The sequence below is a fragment of the Sinocyclocheilus rhinocerous genome, unplaced genomic scaffold, assembly GCF_001515625.1.
Source record: "Sinocyclocheilus rhinocerous isolate Xijiao unplaced genomic scaffold, SAMN03320098_v1.1 scaffold799, whole genome shotgun sequence".
Classification (NCBI taxonomy): Eukaryota; Metazoa; Chordata; class Actinopteri; order Cypriniformes; family Cyprinidae; genus Sinocyclocheilus; species Sinocyclocheilus rhinocerous.
In genome coordinates, this window is record NW_015636538.1 from 530,943 (window position 1) to 552,838 (window position 21,896).

At 36.5% G+C, this 21,896-nt stretch overlaps 2 pseudogenes; one reads left to right on the forward strand and one right to left on the reverse strand.

Moving 5' to 3' along the window:
• The window catches only part of LOC107747871 (potassium voltage-gated channel subfamily C member 3-like), a 56,021-nt pseudogene extending 39,026 nt beyond the window's left edge, over nt 1-16,995 (reverse strand).
• Nucleotides 16,996-21,188: 4,193 nt separating this feature from the next.
• The window catches only part of LOC107747873 (dynein assembly factor 3, axonemal-like), a 4,056-nt pseudogene continuing 3,348 nt past the window's right edge, over nt 21,189-21,896 (forward strand).

The following is a 21,896-nucleotide window of genomic DNA, read 5'->3' on the forward strand; positions in this document are numbered from 1 at the left end:
TAGGTTACGGAGCGCTGTCGTGTCCTAATGCATGACCGGAGAGAAACACAGCACAGTAACACTGCTGAAATGCTTTCTGAGAAACTGTGTTTGCACTTGGCGGAGCATTATGTTTATGTTTACATATATATATTTTTTAGAGAATTTTGCATAAATACAGTCAAATAAATAAGCATTACTCGTGAAACACAAGCAGAATACATTTCTGTGTACATCACAGGCAAAATCGTTATATAAATTGGTGCATTTCATTAAATTAAAACAGCATAATTTAAGCAGGAATGGATTTATCAGTGATTTTGATTTACTAAGAAATGTGTTATGAATAAGGTTGAAAAAGTGTAAAATAGTGTTTATTTAAATTCAGTATCTTATTTACTGTTACTAAACTGAAATAATTTAGAGGATATTTTAGCGCCAAGATTGTTTTCTGAATTTTGAGTAAATATCGAGTGAATTGTTGCATTCAATTCAATGGAACAATTTGTCTGAATTTCTGAATTAATTATCATTGTTTTTGAAAACATGGCCCATTAAGAGTAAAATTGTTTGTGTCAATAAAATTAAATGTTTAATAAGGAAAATTTCAAAAATCAATTTAAAAAATGTGAATATATGAATTAAATAAATACATTTAGTAAAATAGTCATAAAACATGAACTGTAACATAAATTGTTGCACTGAAATTCAGTGGGACAGTTAAAGAGCAGGTCATATGGGTTTTTGAAAAATATCTCTTTTGCAGTTTATAACGTAGCTATCCTTAAATGAAAATAATCTGTAAAGTTGTTAATCAAAAAAGTGCATGATTAATAAAGATATTGTCTCTCAAAAGAGAGAGTCGATTCTGAATCGCCTTAACGAGTCGTCATATTTTCGAATCTTTTGCCTGTTACCGGTATACATCACTGGGTAACACATTTACATAATCCCCGTGTGGGGGGGGGGTGAACTATTAGTTTGAGTGAACTATTGCTTTAAGTGTACAAAAACTTTTTGGGATCAATGTATGTAACCAATCCACTGTGCGTTCAATAACACAAAGCCCTCTCAAAGAAGAAATAAAAATGACCACAGAAATAATGTCATAAAATAGTCAGACATCTATTAATTGTTGATGTTGATGCATTCAATTATTTTTTACAGCACAATTTACATAGGAATGGATTTATCAGTGATTTACCAAGAAATTTGTTCTCCATTTGTATGAATAAAGTACAAAAAAATAGTGTTAATTTATTTTTTATTTATTTATTTGTGTGTATTTGAATTCTGAGTAAATTTTGAGCAAATTGTTGCAATCATTTCAATGGAATTAAGAGAGAAAGTCATACAGGTTTGCAATAACACGAGGGTGAGTAAAAGATGGACTTTTTTTTTTTTTGAACTATCTCTTTAAGTCTCCAAAAAACATTTTGTGGCAACTGTACATAACTTATGCACTGTGCTTTCTATGGAAGCCCATTTCCACCATTCAATGCAAAAATAAAAAGGTCATTTCAACCTTTTAACTCACAATTCTGATGTTTTCCTCGCAATCCTGAGTTTATTTCTCACAACTCTGACTTTTTTCCTCACAATTCTGAGAAAAAAAAGAGATATAATCTCAGAATCGCAAGATATAAACTCACAATTCTGAAAAAAAGTGTCAATTGTGAGATATAAGAAAAATTCAGATTTTGCAAATTTGTGTTTCTATTTCACAATTCTGACTTTTTCCTCGAAATGGCAAGAAACAAAGTCTGAATTGTGAGATAAAAAGTCACAATAACCCTTATTGAAACTTTTTTTTTAATCCTGTGACAGAAAGGGCTTCCGTATAGCTATCAATAAAACAAAGTGCTTTTAAAAAAGAATAAAAAAAATGACCACAGAACTTAGTCACAAACTTGTCAGACATCTATCAAAACAGAACATTAGATAAAGACAGTGTTGGGGAGTAACTAGTTACATGTACCAGCATTACGTACTTTAGTTACAAAAAATAACTGTAATCTGTTACAATTACTGAGAACAAATTTTACTAATGAAAATGTTAACAATTACAAAGGGGGTTACATCTAAGTACTTCTTGTATTGATATTTACTATTTCTTGTTATGATTTTAAATCTGTATTTAACCTCAGAATGATTTCAAAGTAAGAGGTGCTGAAGTCTGATTCTGTGGTGGCTGTGCTTTAAAATTCAATTATTATAATCTTAATTCAAGTTCAGTAACCTGCCTGGTTTAAATGATTGAAAATGATTAACAGTTGAAAACATTCGTTAGAAATGTAGAAAAATAATTTTAAAAATCATTAGAAATGTAGAAAAGTAATCCAATGTAATTAGTTACATTAATAAAGTAATTGAAATAGTTACACTACTTATTACATTTTAAATAGGGTAACTTGTATATTACATTTCCAAAGTAACCTTCCCAACACTGTATATATTTAAATATATAAAGAGAAAATGATTGAAATTACTCTTAAGCCTCATTGTAAATGTTTACGAAATTAGTGTAGATCTCTGTGTGGTCATTTTATGATGCATACATTATAGGATTCTTTCTCAATAACCTTCAGAAGAGTCACGTGCCACTGAACAGTATTTCAGTGCAGTCAGCTGTATGTAGGGATGTAACGATTACCGGTTTGACGGTAAATCATGATAAAATTCCCCACGGTTAGTATTACCGTTTCATCTTTTAATTATCATTAAAACCGTATTAGATTACCGCGCGTTGAACAACTAAAGATAAATAAATACTGTCCAGCGATTTGAACAGATTTGAACAACTAAATACTGTCCAGCATAAAGCACAGTTTTAAATAACAGTTTCACGTGCGCACAGCAGCAGAGTAGTTTCGTTTTGAGTGAAAACAGGGCGGAAAAGCTGGGAGGTTTTAAAAGAGTGCTAAGGGAATTATATAAATGAATATATGAATGAATTAATTATATGAATGTACGATTCGATGGCATTTTGTTTTCATCTTCGCTCCATGTAATACCTAAAGGAAGTGTTCTTAATTGCAATACTGCTTTGTCCACGGAGTTTACGGGAAACAGCTGTAATTCAGCTTTTCCATAAGCGCCACCTGCTGTCAGCAAGTGGATTTACAGAGACTTATATTTACATTCAGCCTGTGTGCAGTTTCTGTCTGGACAAAAACGGACCGAATTTGCATGACCTGCTGTAAATTTTGACCGGTTGATGAAAAACAAGCTTATGTGGATTCTACACATTTAAACAATTCAGATAAGTTATCTAGAATTATTTATGAAGCAGATAAAATACATATAATCATTTATTAATATTAGGACACTTTAAAATACCATATGACCTGCTCTTTAACATTGTATATAAAAGTAGTTTTTTAAAGTTGCTGAAAAAAGTATTTTCTGCTCACCAAGGCTGCATTTATATGATCAATATATACAAAAATACACTAAAAATAGTAATATTGTGAAATATTAGTACAATTTAAAATAAGTGTCTTCTATTTGAATATATTGTAAAATGTCATTTATTCTTGTGATCAAAGCAGAATTTTCAGCATCATCACTCCAGTCTTCAGTGTCACATGATCCTTCAGAAATCATTCTGATATGCTGATTTGCTGCTTAAGAAACATTTCTTATAATTATCAATGTTGAAAACAGTTGTGCTGCTTCATATTTTTTTGTGGAAACTAATACATGATTTTCAGGATTCTTTGATGAATAGAACATTAAAAAGAACAGCAGTTATTTGAAAAAGATGTTTTTGTAAGATCAGAAATGTATTTTCTGTCATTTTTGATCAATTTAATGCATCCTTGTATGAATTTATTGAAAAAAAGAAAAAGTACTCAGAAATGTATTGTCCTTATTTTTATGAATAATAGTCCAATATAAGTAATTTAAATTGAGCATCTTATAATTCAACTGCATTCCACACAGTATATCTCCATCAGTCACCCTGCTCTCTCAGCAAAAAACCCTCACTGCTTGACCACTAATTGATTGTGTTTACTATATGTGACTACATGCATGTTAATGCTTGCATGCACACAGCAACAACTATACAGTAAACCCTGGCTGACAACACGGTGAATGAACTGTGGCAAATATTGACCTGCCAGTGACATTTGGACAATAGAGATGCATTCCCCAGGTATAATAAGCCATGTCTAGATCCATCTGCAAGTGCACAAACACACAGCAGACAGCCATTGTGCATGTGTCTCATGATCTCTCATCTATGTATATGTATACGCAGACATTGCTTTAAAGCTCTTTCCTAAAAATTCCCACAGTAAGGTCATTATATCTGGTTTCATATAGGAAGATGAGAACTTCTCTATGACATAAGATGTTAAATTAGACAGCCATGCATCTCAATTTCGTCTAAAACACATGAAAGACAACCTACAGCATGCAATAATCAGCAAATATGCTGATAAACCAACTTGTATGTGAGTCAACGTGGATAAATGGACATAGACTTTCTATATATACAAAAAAAAAATGTTGTAAAACAACCTCAAGTCACTTCCTCAGCAGAATCTGATACGTCCACACCGTGTTTGAACACACCAGGGCATTTGTTTTCAAATATTTGACCATGTCTCGGGGCAAAAATATGAGTGATAGTATATCATATTTGTGCAAAATCAATCAAACGCATCCTGTCTCTGCAGCAGCTCCCATATCAGCTCTTATAATTGCATCAGACTTGCACGTAAGCATCCATTATCAGCTAAAAAAAAAAACCACAAGCCTGCATTTAAATGAAAATTACCAAGGATGCTATTAAGAAACAAGCGTATGTGTTTGCTGCGTCGGGCATCGGAAGCATAAAAGATTCATAAGAGCAGCGGGTTTATGGGCTATAAATGCAGTAACGGTTTTGTGGCTGCTACTGTAAGGAGCAACACTTTAAAACAGCTGAAACAAAGAGCGTGCATATGGATCTAAGAGGGAGCTCGTGCGTAATGGCGCACGATAACATGCAATTACACGCATAAATATGAGGCTGGTGTTTGTTCGATGGTGGTGCACTGTGTGATTCTGGGGGAATATCCACTGGCAGTGCTGATTAATCAAACGCATCCTGTCTCTGCAGCAGCTCCCATATCAGCTCTTATAATTGCATCAGACTTGCACGTAAGCATCCATTATTAGCTAAAAAAAAAAAACACAAGCCTGCATTTAAATGAAAATTACCAAGGATGCTATTAAGAAACAAGCGTATGTGTTTGCTGCGTCGGGCATCGGAAGCATAAAAGATTCATAAGAGCAGCGGGTTTATGGGCTATAAATGCAGTAACGGTTTTGTGGCTGCTACTGTAAGGAGCAACACTTTAAAACAGCTGAAACAAAGAGCGTGCATATGGATCTAAGAGGGAGCTCGTGCGTAATGGCGCACGATAACATGCAATTACACGCATAAATATGAGGCTGGTGTTTGTTCGATGGTGGTGCACTGTGTGATTCTGGGGGAATATCCACTGGCAGTGCTGATTTCATTTTGACAGGCTGATAACTGCATCCTTCAAAGCTCATTTAACCAGCTTGAACTGGGTCAACTACTGCAATCATGCAACTTTATCCACTCGCTGCAACAGTCTGAGGATGAAGGATGAACTGCAAACACATGTTACTGCACTAATTACTCATCTAAAGTGACCAGCAACCTCAGGTTAAATGTCTTGATCGAGGACAGGTCACAATCTCACAACTTTTCAATTATTAGCACAGATCTTCATCTACTCCCAAACACAGTTACTTACTCATTAGTCAGTCATCTGACGCTTTTATCCAAAGCCACTTACTGTACATCTATTAAATGACACATCTTTGCTCAAGGGCACAATGATGGTTGAACGCTCATGGCGTTTGAGCCTACAAACTTTCAATTACCAACCCAGATATTAACCACTAGGCTGTATACAGTAGGTTAAACTAGGCCGTTACTCACACTCACCAATGCATATTCTGAGGAACAGAGCATAAAAACTATCTTAAATGCACAATAGAACAACCCTTCTTAAGTTTCAACCAACTAACTTTTATCATGCATCCCTCTAACTAGCAGCAAGTTGAGTTAACTGAGGTACAAACCAAGGAGCTGTGCTTTAAATACAATCGGCTAAGTTTTCAGCACCACTTGTGAAGGAATAAGAGTGCTCAGATTTACTAATTAGTTGATGCCTTCATCCAAAGTTACTTACAGTACACTAATTACCTGAGGATAGATGTCTTATTCAAGGACAAAATGATATTTGATCAATGCTTGCAGTGTTTGCAACTATAATCTTTCAGTTTCAACCTTTCCAAACAAAACATTATTTATGAATGTTCTTTGAACATTTAAAATTTTCCTTTTTAATGTTTTTTTTAAAAGTTATTTCTTAAGCGAATGTTAGCAAAAACATTAAGGGAATGTTACATTTTATCATTATGCAAACGTTATGGGAATGTTACTTTTGAATGTTCTCTGAACATTTTTGAAACGCGTTTAAAAATTGTTTTTTTAAAAACATTTTTAAAAAAAAAGAATTATGCATACATTTTTGTGCTAATGTTTTGGGAATGTCATTAAAAACCAGATAACTCTGAATGAACGTTCTGTTAACGTTACTGAAAGAATGTTTGTTCATAACTTTGAACGAACCTTACCAGAACGTCAAAAGAACGTTCCCTGGTAGCTGGGAAACTATGCAAGTTAGTTCAGTGGGTTAACACAAGTATATACTATGGATTTGTCAATTTGGAAAAAGTGTCAAGGTTTTTTAAATCAGTGGGGCACAAATCAAGGGCGCAATCTGGGATTTAAACCCAAAACCTTTCAGATTCCAACTCAAATATTTTACTAGGAGGCTACTTCACCTTATGTTAACCTAGATAACAAAAGTATGTTCTGTTTTGATAACGATTACATTAAGTTATGAAAACTATCTGAATATTAAAATTTTCCAGTTTTTAATGTTTTTTTTTAATGTTTTTTCCTTTTTTATGCGAACATTAACAATCCATTTTAGCATTTTGCAAACAATACAGGAATGTTACTTTTGAATATTCTTCGAGTAGTAACGTTTAAAAAAAACATTAGATGAACATCCAAATACTTTTTTTCATAGAAAAAAAAACGTTCCTTGAGTGATGTAGCTATACATTTTTTTTGTTACTAAAGACCAGTAAACTTCGAACGAACGTTCGTAACTTGAGAGAACCTTGATGAGAACGTTCCCTGCTAGCCTGTTAGTTCAGTGCGTTAACAGAAGTATACTAATGCTATGGATTTGTCCATTCGAAAAAGTGCCTTGATTTTCTAAATCAGGACGCTCAAACTCAAGGGCATCTGGGGTTTGAACCTAAAACCTTTCTGTTACCAGCCAAACTAGTCCATGCATACAGTGCTTTGAAGAATAGGGGTCTCAAATCAGGGTTTCAACAACATTTCAGCCCACCGTCACCGGCTAAAGTAAGTTACCGGAGCGCTAGACCGAGGAGCTGTCCACGGGGAAAGAGGTGCTGAAAACTCACCCGCGCGTATTTGGACGAGTAGGGATCCTCGAAGAGCGCCCAGATCCGCGGTCGCCACACGCGCCACCAACCCACTTTCCTGCCGTCCTCCTGCAGGCAGAGCCGCTTCAGGTCTCCGTCCCCCGCGAGCGCCGGGTCGTCCTCCGGCACCTCCGGCTCGGGCGTCTCGAAGCTGTCCAGCGCCTCCTCCGCGTCCCGGTGCTGCCGGTAGTTCATCCAGCAGCACGCCTCCACGTCGGTCTCGTCGATGCCCCAGAAGGCGAGCTCTTCCTCGAACAGCGGGCCGCACACGTCGTTAGGGCAGTGCAACTTGCCCGTCCGGTAGTAGTTGAGGATGAACGAGAAGACGGACGGGTGCCGATCGAAGAAGAACTCGTCGGACTTCGGGTCGTAGTCGAAGTTGTTGAAGGCGTCGGGCTCAGTGAGCCACGACAGACGCGTCCCGGGCAGCGTCTTCAGGGTGCTCCGGTACGTCTCGTGCCTCACGCCGCCGCAGTTGATGACGATTTTCTCGCTTTCCGACGGGCAAGTCATGTCGGCGCTGTAACATGCTTTGTTGGACGACTTGTTCCCACCCTTGCGCCCTTTGAATGAGGAGACACACACCGAACTGAGCATAGGGGAGGGAGAGGAGGAGAAAAAACGGAGAGGGGAGGAGAGAGGAGCGGTCTGCGGGGGGACAGGAGGGAGGAGGGAGAGAAAGAGGGGAGATGTTTAGTAAAGGTAAAAATGGAGGGGATCTTGCACATCATACGGGGGTCCCGCTATTGATATGCCAAAAATACTGCAGTGCATGAAGGCTGCCATGTGTGTTTTTGGCGAAAGTTGCTTCATGATTGAGGCATGACGTGTGCGCTGACCTTTATGACATCAGGAAATCTTCAAGAATTTCAATGCATGTATGTCATACACTCTTAAAGATAAATCTTCCAAAAAGAGGTTTTTGCAGTGATGCTAGAGAAGAACCATTTAAGGTTGCCCTAAAGAACCTTTCAGCGAACAGTTCTTAAAAGAATGTGAAGAACATTTTAATCGTCTAAAGAGCCCTTCTTTCACAAGAATCTTGGATGAAGTAAAAAAGCAGTAAAAAGCTTCATTTTTAAAAGTGAAGGTCATGTACAGTATAACTGTCCTCTATTTAATCACCTTTTCCCTTCAAATGTTACTATTTCATGCAGTCCCTGAATGAATACGAGGATATACAGGCTGCATGTGCATAATACTCATAAAATAAGGCTGTTTAAAATAGTTTTAGAGGTGGCATCTCACACGGCAGAACTTCCCAAGAGTATTTCGTGTCAACTCATCTCTAAAATGATCAAAGCATATCACAAATCACTGTTATGGAACTGTTTTGTGCATTAAGAAGGGTTTTGAAATCATTTTGAACACAAGAGGATACAATAAACAATAGGATCATAAGATCAATAGTCCCTTAACACAAGTTATCAACAATGAGATTTACATTTATTCATCTAGACGATGCTTTTATCTAATGATGATAATGCAAGCAGAAGCAAATGATATAAGAGAAAAACAATAAGTAGAGCAACTAGACCATAGAATAGAATAGAATGCAAGTGAGCATTATATAACTGGCAATCAAAGAATCAACACATCAAAGATCACAAAACAGCATTTTAACGTTTTGAAAGTCAATGCATTAAAATTAAGATGCATTTAATATAAAATGAAATGTAACAGCATCAACAGCCCATGCATGTCGAATACAGATACTATCTGTCAATCTCTCAATCAGGTGCATTGCTTTCAAATGTCCTTTGGGCCGAAGCAATGCCACTGCAAGAGGCAACTGAGGGCGAGAGACTATTGCGACTGATTAAAATTCTATCTGTCTCTCTTTCCCTCCGTCTCTCTATCTCTTTAAATGAAGCATCTAATAAGTCAAGAGCTTCTCTGCAGCTTCATTGCATGAGGGGAACAGGAGCGAGAGAAAGAGAGACAGAGAGAGATAGAAAGGTGCTCATTATGCACACACAGCAGTACAGCACTGTAGCCCAGCGTCACCGAGCAGGAGGGGGAGGAGGGAAAGAGAGAGAGAGGGCGAGAGAGGTTTGGAGAGAACAGTGCAGTTTTGCTGCAGTAAAAACCTGACTTTGTGCATCCACTCATTTCTTCTCTCCCTCTCCTCTGTGTTATTATAGTGAAGAGCCCTGGTTGAAATGCTTCTGATTTAGTTGCTTTTAAAGCATTAGGCCACTTTGTTCCATTTTGCTCTCTTTCTGATCCTATCCCATCTCTGTTTACCCCCCCCATCCCTTGCTCTCCAATTCCGCATTAAGGAAGCACAATTCACTGAGAACGACTCTGGAACCCAGCGTCACTTACTTTTCTCTTTTTCTACTACTGTACATCACCTCCTTTCAGCTGATTCCCTCTTCATTTCATTTCACAAGCACTTTATTCCTCTTCCATCACTCTTTTTATCCATTTTGCCTGTTTTAACACTTTTTGCAAGCTAGAAACTCATTTCCTCCCTTTTCTGTCACTTTCCTTTCTGTCCATTCTAATTCTTTTTTGGGCAGCTTGAAGAAAGTTAGTCAGCTCTTTCAGAACTGCATTTAGACAGCGGAGGATAGAAAGAAAGTCAAGAAAGAAGATGGAAATATTGAAGGTAAGACTTTATTCACTTCTTAAAGAAACTGTATGCAAAGACTGCAAAGGAAAACAATTTTTAGTCTAGTTGTGCTGGTTATATTTGTTTAGAATATACTGTTTTGGTAAGTTTATCATGCTTAATATAGTCATAGTGGTAAGTGCATGAAGTTATGCACACTACACTGAAAAAAAAATGTGTAGAAACAATTTTTACTCAGAAATTAAAAAGTAAATTTCACAATTACAAAAAAATGGCAAGTGACATTATACTTGAAATCTGAAAGTAGAAAAAGCTTTCACTCTAGTAATCTTTATTTTATTTACCACCATTTTGAAAAATCATTTCTTATCTAACTAGTTATAAAGTTTACACACTTATAACTACATGGTATCCAAAAGAGAGTCTGAAGTTAAAATATTGTACTTGTACTAGGAAGCATAAAACAGAATAAAACTGATGCTGTTGCATAGCCACAGAGCTTTCAGATTAATGCATTATAAAAATAGTGAGTTTAAGACTGTTCAGGTGCATATATGTGACTCAGAGAGCATGTTAATGAAATAATGTGATACTTAAATTATCCCAGAAGAGGTATTATGAAAGGAAACAATTAAAAAAGTGAGATAAGTGAATGTGCAAATGGAGGGAAAGGGTAAAAAGCTGACATAAAAGTTGAGGGGAGAGATATTTGAGAAAAAAAAAGGAAGTAAAAAAGAGCTTTTGTTGAAGAAAAAATAAATGCAGACTCAGAAGTTTGAACTGAGCTGATATCAGCAGCAGCACTGCAGCACTTAGAGGAGAAAGGGTTACAGAAACTTAAACAAAAAGAAAAGAGGATGTTGAATGATTTAAGGGTAGAGAAAACATAAGGATCGGGTGCAGTAAAGTATTTTCAAAATATGAATAAAAAATCAGATTTTCATCTGAATCTGACTTTATAGAATCAATTATGCACTGTAATTTTTTTTCTAAGTTGTAACTATTATTATGTAAGCACTATTTTGGTCTTCTACTTTAAAATTTCATATTTAATTAAATGTGTCACTTGACAATTCTTTGCAATTCTTTGTGTAGTTTAGAGTGAAAGTTGTTTCTACACCAAATTTTTTTTTTCATTGTGATTTGGTGGTTGTAGTGAATAATATTAGGAACATTTTAAAAAATAATTAAGAAAATATTGATAAAATGTTGAGGAATATACATGTGCATGACTAAATAAAAAATGCAAAAGTAAAAAAAAAATTAAAAAAAGTGCAGAAGAACTGAGAGGGTTAATATTTTACTGTGCCGTGAGTGTGTATGTGTGTGTGTTTGTAAAGCAGGCACCAGAACTGAGCTCAGCAGCAGTGGTGACGTTTTACTGCATTTATTTATTTATTTCTATTTTTTGGAAGGGGGAGGGGCTCACAAAGAATAGGTGAGAAAGACGACCAGAAAAAGAGCAGATAGGCAAGAAAAAAACAGGGTTTAGAGAGCATGTGAGCAGCTTGAGAAATCCTGACACACAGGGTGAGTGAGACAAGGTATAATTACCCCGCATGTGTGTGTGTGTGTGTGTGAGAACGCATGTCACACAAAACCTGCGCAAAACAAGAAAACACACTGAGAAGTAAAAATGCTGTTAGCACTGAACAGGAAATGGAAGCTGAAGGAGAGGGAGAGAGAGAGGGTAAAAGAAGGAGAGAACGAGAGGGGTGAGCAGTGGAGGACTGCAGTGACGCTAATATACATTAGCAGTAACACTGCAGCAAGAGGGGGAGGGAGAGCAGAACAGATCAGAAGAGACCAGCAGAAGAGAGAGGGGGAGGGGACGAGAGAGAGAGAGAATTTAAAAGACTGGAGAGAGTGAGTTACGTTCCTGTACTTGGCCAAAAAAAATGGAAAGTCTGTTCATGAAAGAGAGCGAGAGATGGGAAGGGGGCTGGAAAAAAGGAACACAAGCAAATGAAATGGATAAAGCAGGAGATGTGAAGATGAAATCAAGCCAGACGTCATGCGTTACAGTGATTTTATCATGAGAAATAATTGTTTTTAGCTTAAAACCTGAAGCCTCACAGGTGATTTTAATGTTAAAACGTCTTTATCTTCAGCCTAATATGCAAAGACAACTATTAGGGAATCATTTATAAGTTGAAAAAAAAAAAAAAAAACATTGTAAATTTGCACTGTTTTTGCTCTGTTTATTTGAGCATGACAGCCAGCACCCCACACAGCAACACTGACTCAGCGGCAGCCAATGGAGCGAGTTTGGGGCGGAGCTATCAGTTTCTGACCAATGGCAGAGAGGGGGCGTGTCAGATGCAGATTGAAGTTGAATACTGTGCAGTGAACTGTGTACTATTTTTTTTATAAAATAGTAAGTGAAATAACATCACTTACAATATGTACGTTTTCGCCACTAGAGGTAGTATTTTCAAAACAATAACAAAGGCGAAGCTTGATGACGCTATGAAGGAAGATGTTCACCGATGAGGTAATGAATTAATTTTTTTATTACCTGTACCTTCCACAGTTATTCAAACAGCGGATAAATTATACAGAGAATGCGAGCAAAGAACTTACATTGTCAAAGAACATTATGACTGACTTAAGTATGGCGCGAGTTTAAAAACTCCTGAGAGATATTTATGATGAGAGAATTCGCGTGAGAGCTGAATTCAGTCAGCAAGTGCGTGCAGTGAATCAAAAACTTCTCTGAAGGCCTCTGATTAGCCATTGCATTCATAAGCTCAACCGACTCATGTGTGATTGGTTATAATGCGCTATAAATCATGGCACAACACTTTTCATTTCATTTTCATTTTATTCGCGACAGCCGTAATGGATTTAGTTTAATGACCAGGGACGAGGCATTATTTAAAATTGGAATTTCTCTGGATTTACAAATCCTTGGGAACTTTTGGGATACCATAAATACACAACTGAAATATATCACACTGTGCATGTTGTTTTTGGATATTTTATTACGAAAATCTTACATATTGTGCCTTTAACTTTAAAACACTGTAACACACAGCCTTGAATGGCTTTTATAAAGCAGTGGCAAGAGTAATATGATAAAAATACACAGGTAAATAAAACATTTAGTATCACTGATATACTATTTTTGAACTAGATTTCATTTTAATTGTTGTTAAAATTTCAGTCATTTTATTGTTTATTTTTTCTTATTTTTAATATGTTTGTATGGTTTCATTATATTGGTTTCATTTTATAATAATGAATATATAGGTTTTATTACGTTTTAGTTATATTAGTACTTCAACTTAAACTGAAGTGAAATGAGGAATGTTGCTTTGGCAAGTTTCTAAAATATATATATATTTTTTTACAGTTAAAGTTTCATATTTTTTATATTTTAAGTAATACAGCTAATTAGCACACAGGTCATCCAATCCAAATGTAAAGTTAGAATTATTTAATTTAAAACATAAAAATGAAAAAAAAAAAAAAAAGAAACAAGCCTTAAAAAATATCACAGAAAAGGCAGAATTCAGGAAAAATGACAAAATGCTGAAAAATAAACAGCCTAAATGGATAGTACACCCAAAAATGAAAATACATGTTCTAAACCTGTATGAATTTCATAAAAGAAGATATTTTTAAGAATGTTAGTAACCAAACAGTTTCAGTTTCCATTGACTTCCATTGTTTTTTGTCCATACAATGGAAAACAATAAGAACCGAAACTGTTTGATTACCAACATATCTTTAAAATTCCACAGAAAAAAAGACAGTCATACAGGTTTGGAATGACATAAGGGTGAGTAAATTATTAAAGGACATTTATTTTTGAGTGGACTATCCCTTTAAAGCAGCTGGTCTTAGCTGGTTTCAGTTGGTTTCCCAAGCCTGACCAGCTAAATGTGTCCAAAACCTTGTTAAAACCATCCAAAAGATGAGCAAGACCAGGCTGGGAGACCAACAAACCAGTTTAGGCTGGTTTAAGATGTTTTCCTTTGTCAAAACAATACATGAAGGACAAAAAAGCAGAGGTCATAAAAAAGAAAGAATAGAAAGAGATAAAGCGAATGCGAAGTTTGCATGATATGTATCCCACCACCACCACAGTTCCTGATCTCTTCCCCATCTCTAAAAGCCTGGCAGCCGCTCTCATGTCTGGTGCAGTGGAGCCCCGTCAGGCCTTGAGGGGAAGTGCAGCGATGCAGAGTGCTGCAGTCGCCTCCCCTTTGCAGTGACACACACACACACACACACACACACACACACACTGTCCCGCGTCTCACACCGCACGCGTCCCTCTCCAAACACATCTGATCTGTGCGCCAACAATTTCAACCATTCTATCGAGACATTCATCAAAAACACACGCCGGCCCACGTCTTCCTCTCGCTCTCTCCCTCCTTCAAAGGTCAAAACATCAGATCCACTGATGCAGAAAGAAATATAGCATGAATGGGCAGACAGAGAAAGAGGGAGGGCAATAAAAGGATCTTTTTCCTTCCAGCTAGAGGTCTTATCTCTTGCATGCACAGGGTATTTATTGATACCAAAATACTTCAACAATAAAACCCGAAAAGAAACGCATTGCATCATAAAAATCCTCTTGGATAGACAGAAGCGTCACGTGATGCACTGGTGCTGTGTCTATTTCTGCAGCTGTGAACACATCTCAGATTCTGTGATTGTGTGTGTGTGCGTCTCACTTTTTCATTCAGCGCTACAGACTGCAGTGGAAAGCAGACTCCATATTGTCTGTTTCAGCAGCTGTGTAGAAAAGCGTTTCCTTCCTTAAGGGCAAACTATCATTCTGAGCTACCTGTGAGCACAAACAGCAGCTCATTATACTCCAAACAAAAGAGCGTGCTACTGCGCCATTGGCTGCCAGCACAGAGCCTTCCTCTTTTTGGAAATGTGTGCTGCACATTAACCTGTGCGTGAGATATTACAGATACTGGACTAGAAATAATGCTTTTAAAATAGAGGACCAAGAAAATAAAAAGCCTCTGGTCAGGAAAGGGTCAAATGGAAAATAAAAGAATGCAGGAAAATATCTAAAATGGAAAATCCAAGAAGCCACGGAATTACATATTTAATTCCTAGGAAACAAAGACAATTCTATTCTGAAATGCAAGAATTATTAGTAAGATATAAACTTTATATGAATTATTAATAGATTACATTTTAAAATAATCAAAAAAAGAAAAAAAATCTAATTATAGTAAATATAAAAAATGTAAACATTTAGTGTGGTTGATAGAAAAATAGTAATCCTAAAAAAAAAAACATAACACAAAATAGCAAAAATTTAAAATATAAAATCATTTATAAAAGGCAAAAATATCCAATATGCTTGGGTAATCATAAGTTAAAGTTAAAGGAACACTCCACTATTTTTGAAAATAGAACCAAAGAGTTTCGATATTTTTCCTATTTAAAACTTGACTCTTCTGTAGTTACATCGTGTACTAAGACCGACGGAAAATGAAAAGTTGCGATTTTCTAGGCCGATATGGCTAGGAACTATACTCTCATTCCGGCGTAATAATCAAGGAACTTTGCTGCCGTACCATGGGTGCAGCAGTTTGCCATTACAGGAATAAATTGCATTTTAAAATATATTAAAATAGAAAACAGGCATTTTAAATTGTAATAATATTTCACAATTTTACTGTATGTTTGATTAAAAAAAAAACATTCTTAGTGAGTATAAGAGACTCTTTAAAAAAAAAAAAAAACGTACTTATCTTCATAATTCAGTCTCATTTAAGATTAAAAGCCTTTTGGCTGTTTATTTACAAAAGAACAGATAAAAGTGGGAGAAAATAGGGAATAATATTTAAATACTTAAGCCGCATCAGTCACATCAAGCCATGATTAACCTATTTTAATTCAGTCAGATGTAATTCTAACATCTGAAACTGTAGCCTACCTATCATAAAACAAGCACATCAACCTAAAGTAGAAAAGTATTACTAAAACTAACACATTCTAATATATCTAACACGTGTTCCTGTTAGCTCAATGTGGGATTTTATTCAAGAGCAAGTGCTGCTTTTGTCTAACTTTGAGGAATAAGGATGGATTTTGGATAACTATGAATTTAAATCAACAAAGCATGTGTCGGATCTTTCAATTATCGACCAGCTTTTCAATGTCTACAGCAATCACACCAGATCACTGGTCACAGAGTTCAACATCCATGGACAGCTCTTTAATTATTTATGGCGTATATAAATAAAACCTGAAGCCTCCCATTTCAGGCTTCTTCCATGCTTTTATTTCACGAGTTCACACAAGCACTGCTCTGTTGTGTGTTTCTCTGTCTCTGTCTCCGTCTCCGTCTCTCCCTGATTACTCATCCCTGCAGGAAAGAGATGGCACTAGTTATCCACGGTGACTGCCTTACACTAGGGCCAATAGGTGAAAATTATCCATATTCCACCTTAGCATCCGCATAAATCTGGCCCTGTGTGGATAGACGCTCAAACAGACCGTGCAAAACATGTGGACATGTATGTAGTGTGTTCTGCCTGTCATTTCACACACCTGACATCGTGCATGAATGCTGCTTGTGTTATTCCACATGAACACTGGTGTAAGAATCAATGCATGTCACCATGAACACACCAGCATTAAAGCATCACAAAACAATACTTGTTGAATGTTGTGAAAGAAATGCACGCCCTAGTTTACCAGAACTCAACCATTAAACACTTGGAAGCATGATACATAGAGAGTTTATTTAAATCCAATAACAGAAAATTGCATGCAACGGACATCATCACACACAATATACAGACACTATACTAAGCATGATACTCACTTAACCTGGGTTGAGTTCAGATCATATGTTAATCCATAAGAATAACTCGATGCTTTTCTCAGATCACATGTAAGCTCCAGTTTTCCACGGCTGGTAATTAAGAGAGTAGTAAATAAGAGCATTAACACTAATGCAAAGCACAACACACACTCTGTAGTGTGTGTGTCACACCGTCCTCCCCTTCATAGGCAGCTCGCACAATTAATTTCACCACCCTAATTTAATTTGGCTGGTTTTTCGCGCGGAAGAGAAGGATGATGAAGAGGAGGAGGATGGTGGTGGTGTTGATGTGATATTTCCCCCGTTTTGAATCGCCCTCCTGATGTCTAACGCAAGCGGTTCATGTTTCAGACAGACGCCACACACACATTCACGCGCACACACACACTCACGGCTCCTAGTGGAACTGCCCCTTGCTCATTTATTTATTAATTTATTTCATTTTTTCTTTCTTTCAGATGTCACGCGTGGGCGGTGGGAGGACTCACGCGAGTTCGGGAGGTGATTGGGACGTGGCGCGCGCGAACGGATATACATACATACTGATAATTTATTAATAATCGACTACTTTTTAAATGATAGCCTAACAATGATATATGCATAGAATTTGAGTGAAGTATGAACATTAGTTGATGTCATCATGTAATCAAATGTCATCATGAAATCAAAGTTGAAAGTTCTTATTTTTAATGAATATTGCAGTGTTTATTATAAACGGGCCTTAGGTTTCTGAATACAACAGAAATTGCTTTTGGATGTTTGTTTTTGGAGGGCAGGGTTTTGGAGTTAGAGTGTTTTTGGGGATTTTACAAAAAATGTGATTTAGCCTATTACATTCCACTCCAACATGACACATACATCAAATATGCAGTTAAATATACAAAGATATTACGATTAATCATCTTAACCCTCAATATACTAATACCTGTATATCTTCTACTTTGTGTTTAATAATTACGCTACGCAATTTTTCTCTATATTTTCGTGTCTCTGTTGAGTCCTTTGCCTTCTGGCCTCTCTGTTCGTGTGGATTCTCCTGCTAGTGATATGACTGATTCTGATGGTCTTTCTCTTTCTTGAACCTGTGATTGTGCAGCTAGGGAGGATCTCTCTTGCTCTATGTCAGTACTTTGTATTATTGTTCCAGGGTTCTCCTGTCCATGTGTCATAGAACTTGCAGGTAAAATGATTGACTGTCCTGTTATATCTCCTAGTAGATTCTGTGTTTGTATAATTGGCCGGGACAACTCTTGCTGAGTGGCAGTATTTCCTTCACTTGTTTGTCTTCCGTTTTGACCACCATCGTGTCTAGCCACTGGAATATTGACACACAAGCAAAGAAACAGGGCATGCATAACATTAAACTAACCAAATCACAAAACAAAAGCAGCTACAGTGTTAGTGTAAGTCAGTCCTCTATCTCCAATGGACAGGAAAAATACAAGCAAATCGGCACTATTTGTCTTTACTGTGGACGATGAGAGATTATGACTAACAAAACACACAGAATCTGCTTTCTAGTGCACAGACTAAAATAAAAATCTTTACTTTCTCTATAGTGGGAAGAGCTATTGAGGTGTTAATTAAATTTTTGTTGTATATTTGTAATGTTAAAATAAATGACTTAAAAAAACTTTTTAAATAACAATTTTGTTGATATCTTGTGATTGCATGTACCAGACACACACAATGAAGATTATGCACATTACCAGCAGAATACGTTATAAGTGCATCAAACAGTAAGAGATACATGCAATTGCTGTTTAACTAGAGATTTATTTTGTTGCTTTTTAAACTTTACATGAAAACTACCATTCAGTTATATTGTAGTATTCTGTGATCATCTGCAAATTTTCAGATTAGAAACACACACATTTACAGTGACACAGTATTTTACTGAGGGGAGGAATTCCGGTGATATTTGAACGTCTAGATGTAGAACCTAAATTTAAATGATTAAATAAGTAAATGAGAGAGAGAGGGAGAGAAAAAAAAATGCAATTTACATTATATATAGCCTGGTTTTGTAATAATCTGTAATAATAATCTTGTAATAATCTCATTGTCTCTCATACTGTACTTAGAGGCATTATTTCTCATTTAATCTTGATTGAGTGTTTCTTGAAGCAACTTTAAGGTTCCCGTTAATTGATGTACTTTCTGTAGCATAATGTCATCCTGTACTTTTCTTAGCACGTTGCGGAGATGTACCAATCTAACATCAGCACTCATCTGAATCTCTAAAATGAACCAAATATCAAGGTTATTTTTAAATGTGTCACAAAGGTTGTGGACCCAAAATGTATTTGGACACCAAAGCCACACTTTTAAAATGCATACATGTCTTTGCATTAAATATCAAAATATTAAAACAAGTGACATTTATTTTAAAGGGCACATATTATGCCCCTTTTTACAAGATGTAATACTGGTCTTGGGTGTCCCCAGAATGTGTCTATGAAGTTTCAACTCAAATGACCCCACAGATCATTTATTATAACATCTGGAAAATGTCATTTTTGGGGCATGTCTAAAAAAAGAGCTGTTTTGGTGTGTATCACTTTAAATGCAAATGAGCTGAATATTCCCACCCTGTCTTCAGAAGAGGGCGTAGCGTACATATCTCTGCTTTGCATACCTACATACAGCATAAACAGCCAGTAGAAGCAACATGACTGACCGGTGTTCCAAACACACCGAAAGTGGGATGAAACAGCGCAATTTTACAGATCTTGCACCTCGCTAACCTGTCAATGGCATGGCTCAATGGACTGAGCTGCGTGACCAACTCGACAGCGCAGGGAGGATGTGTTTGCTAGTGCCACTGAACTAACAGCGCAGCGCAAACTAATCTCACCACGCACACAAATACAGTTAAAAACATTAGCTAAGCATTATAACAGATTGCCTAATAATGGCGATGGACAAGTGCTGGAGGTTATATCTCAAGTATGTTTGTTTGTAGCATGTGGATACTCAAAATTGGTTGGGTGAGTTCACGTAGCTAATCTCCGCTCTAAACTAAAGTGCTGCTGCATTGCACGCATGCACACAACACACAAGCTTGCACATAACGTACAGATCGCACAAATATAGAAACATTCAGGAGTGCAGAAAATTGTCAACATGCACTGTACTGTGATTTATCATCTTAAAAATTGAAAAGTTACAGCATATTCTTCATATTCATTCATATTCGTTGCACAGACAAGTGAGTTAAGCAGTAATTTAATATTAAACTATTCTTTTAGTATTGTGTATTTATTTTTCATTTAAAGGGGTCATATGATGCGATTTAAATTTTTCCTTTCTCTTTGAAGTGTTACAAGCTCTTGGTGCATAAAGAAGATCTGTAAAGTTGCAAAGACTAAAGTCTCAAATCCAAAGCTCATCCTTCTGAAAAGCGAGGTGTGCTGTGATTGGCCAGCTATCCAGTGCGTTATGATTGACCGAATACCTCAAGCGTGAGACGGAAATGTTACGCCCCTTGCCATATTGTGATGATCGGGTCTAATCGGGTCCATTTAGAAAAAGCATGTTTATTTTAAATTACCCGAGACCCGAGGCCGCTAATACCGAACCCGACCCGTGTCCGAGGTAGGCTACTCGTCGAAGTTTTGGACCCGAACCCGCTCACAAAACAAAAAATAGGAAAATAATTTTTTAGATTGACCTAATTATGCATAAAAAGCGCTATTATAGATTGAAGCTGAGATTTTTGCTGAATCCTACCAAATGTAATTTAAGTCCAAGTTGCAACTCTGTCACCTCATAGTTGAGCAGGTTTTGCAAGATATACTAGTTCAATCTTTTTGTTGATAACTATAAATTTCAAATTACTCTGGCACGTTTGTTTGTAACAAAATGTAAAATCTAAAACAAAACAGTATCTTATCAAGACTCAAGCGTAGTGATTATATTCTAGGTGTCGCGCGCTCCCTGTTGCTAAGCAACCGCCTTCCAAACTTTAGCTTGTGTTTAGAAGGCACGAGGAGCGAAAGGTGAGTTTCACAGAGGATTATTTTCACTTTGCTATATATCTGTTATATATACCGCTATACATACTTGTGCTCATACATACTTTGTAAATGTAAAGTGTTTTTAATAGCATCGATACCTAAATATTGCAACGAAATGTAAGTTCAGTCAGGCTGCTAGCAACCTGAAGTCAACAACAGTCTGCTGAAACGGGATACGAGGAGTACGATATTATTTGATAGTCGCACTCAGGCACTATGCTAATTTACAATTTCTAACTATTTCTGAAGAATGAGCTCCGGTCGGACTGTTGAGGGTGCAGGATGTTGTGACCTGGTGGGGATTCGGACCAGCACAAGACCTCCTAAACACAGGTTAAACACCAGACTAAACACTAACAAACCACAGAAAGAACAGAAGAAATGACTAATCATAGACTAATCATAGTAAACCAACAGATACATATAAAAACATCTATCAAATTTCAATTTTTTTTAAATATTTGAATTCTCATTGTTATGTACTTACAGACACACACAGAGTGAGGCAACATGGAGAACTGAATATTTTGCTAGTGGGCAGTGCAGATCCCAGACACATCCTGAAGACCATCACAGGACTGACGGACACTGACACCTTACATGTCATTCTTTTACATACAGAATTGAGTGAATTGAGTTTAATCACATATTAGAGTGTTCTAAATCAGCTGTGTTGAACATACTGTGTTAAGAATGAGAGGTGTGGCTTGTTGCAGGTTTGGGTGATTGAGAACAGCATGGAGGTGGTTGCCAGACAGCTATTACTACTTTATTTATCACTCCTGACCCCTGAGAACATGAGTCTACACAGTATGTACTTCATTCATTCACTTCTGCTCGTTTAAAAATAAATACTGTTTATATCCTATAATATTATATATATAATAATATATTTATATCCTACTACTTCTTTCACTTCTGTTTCAGTTTTTATAACCATTTCTTACTATGTGTAAGT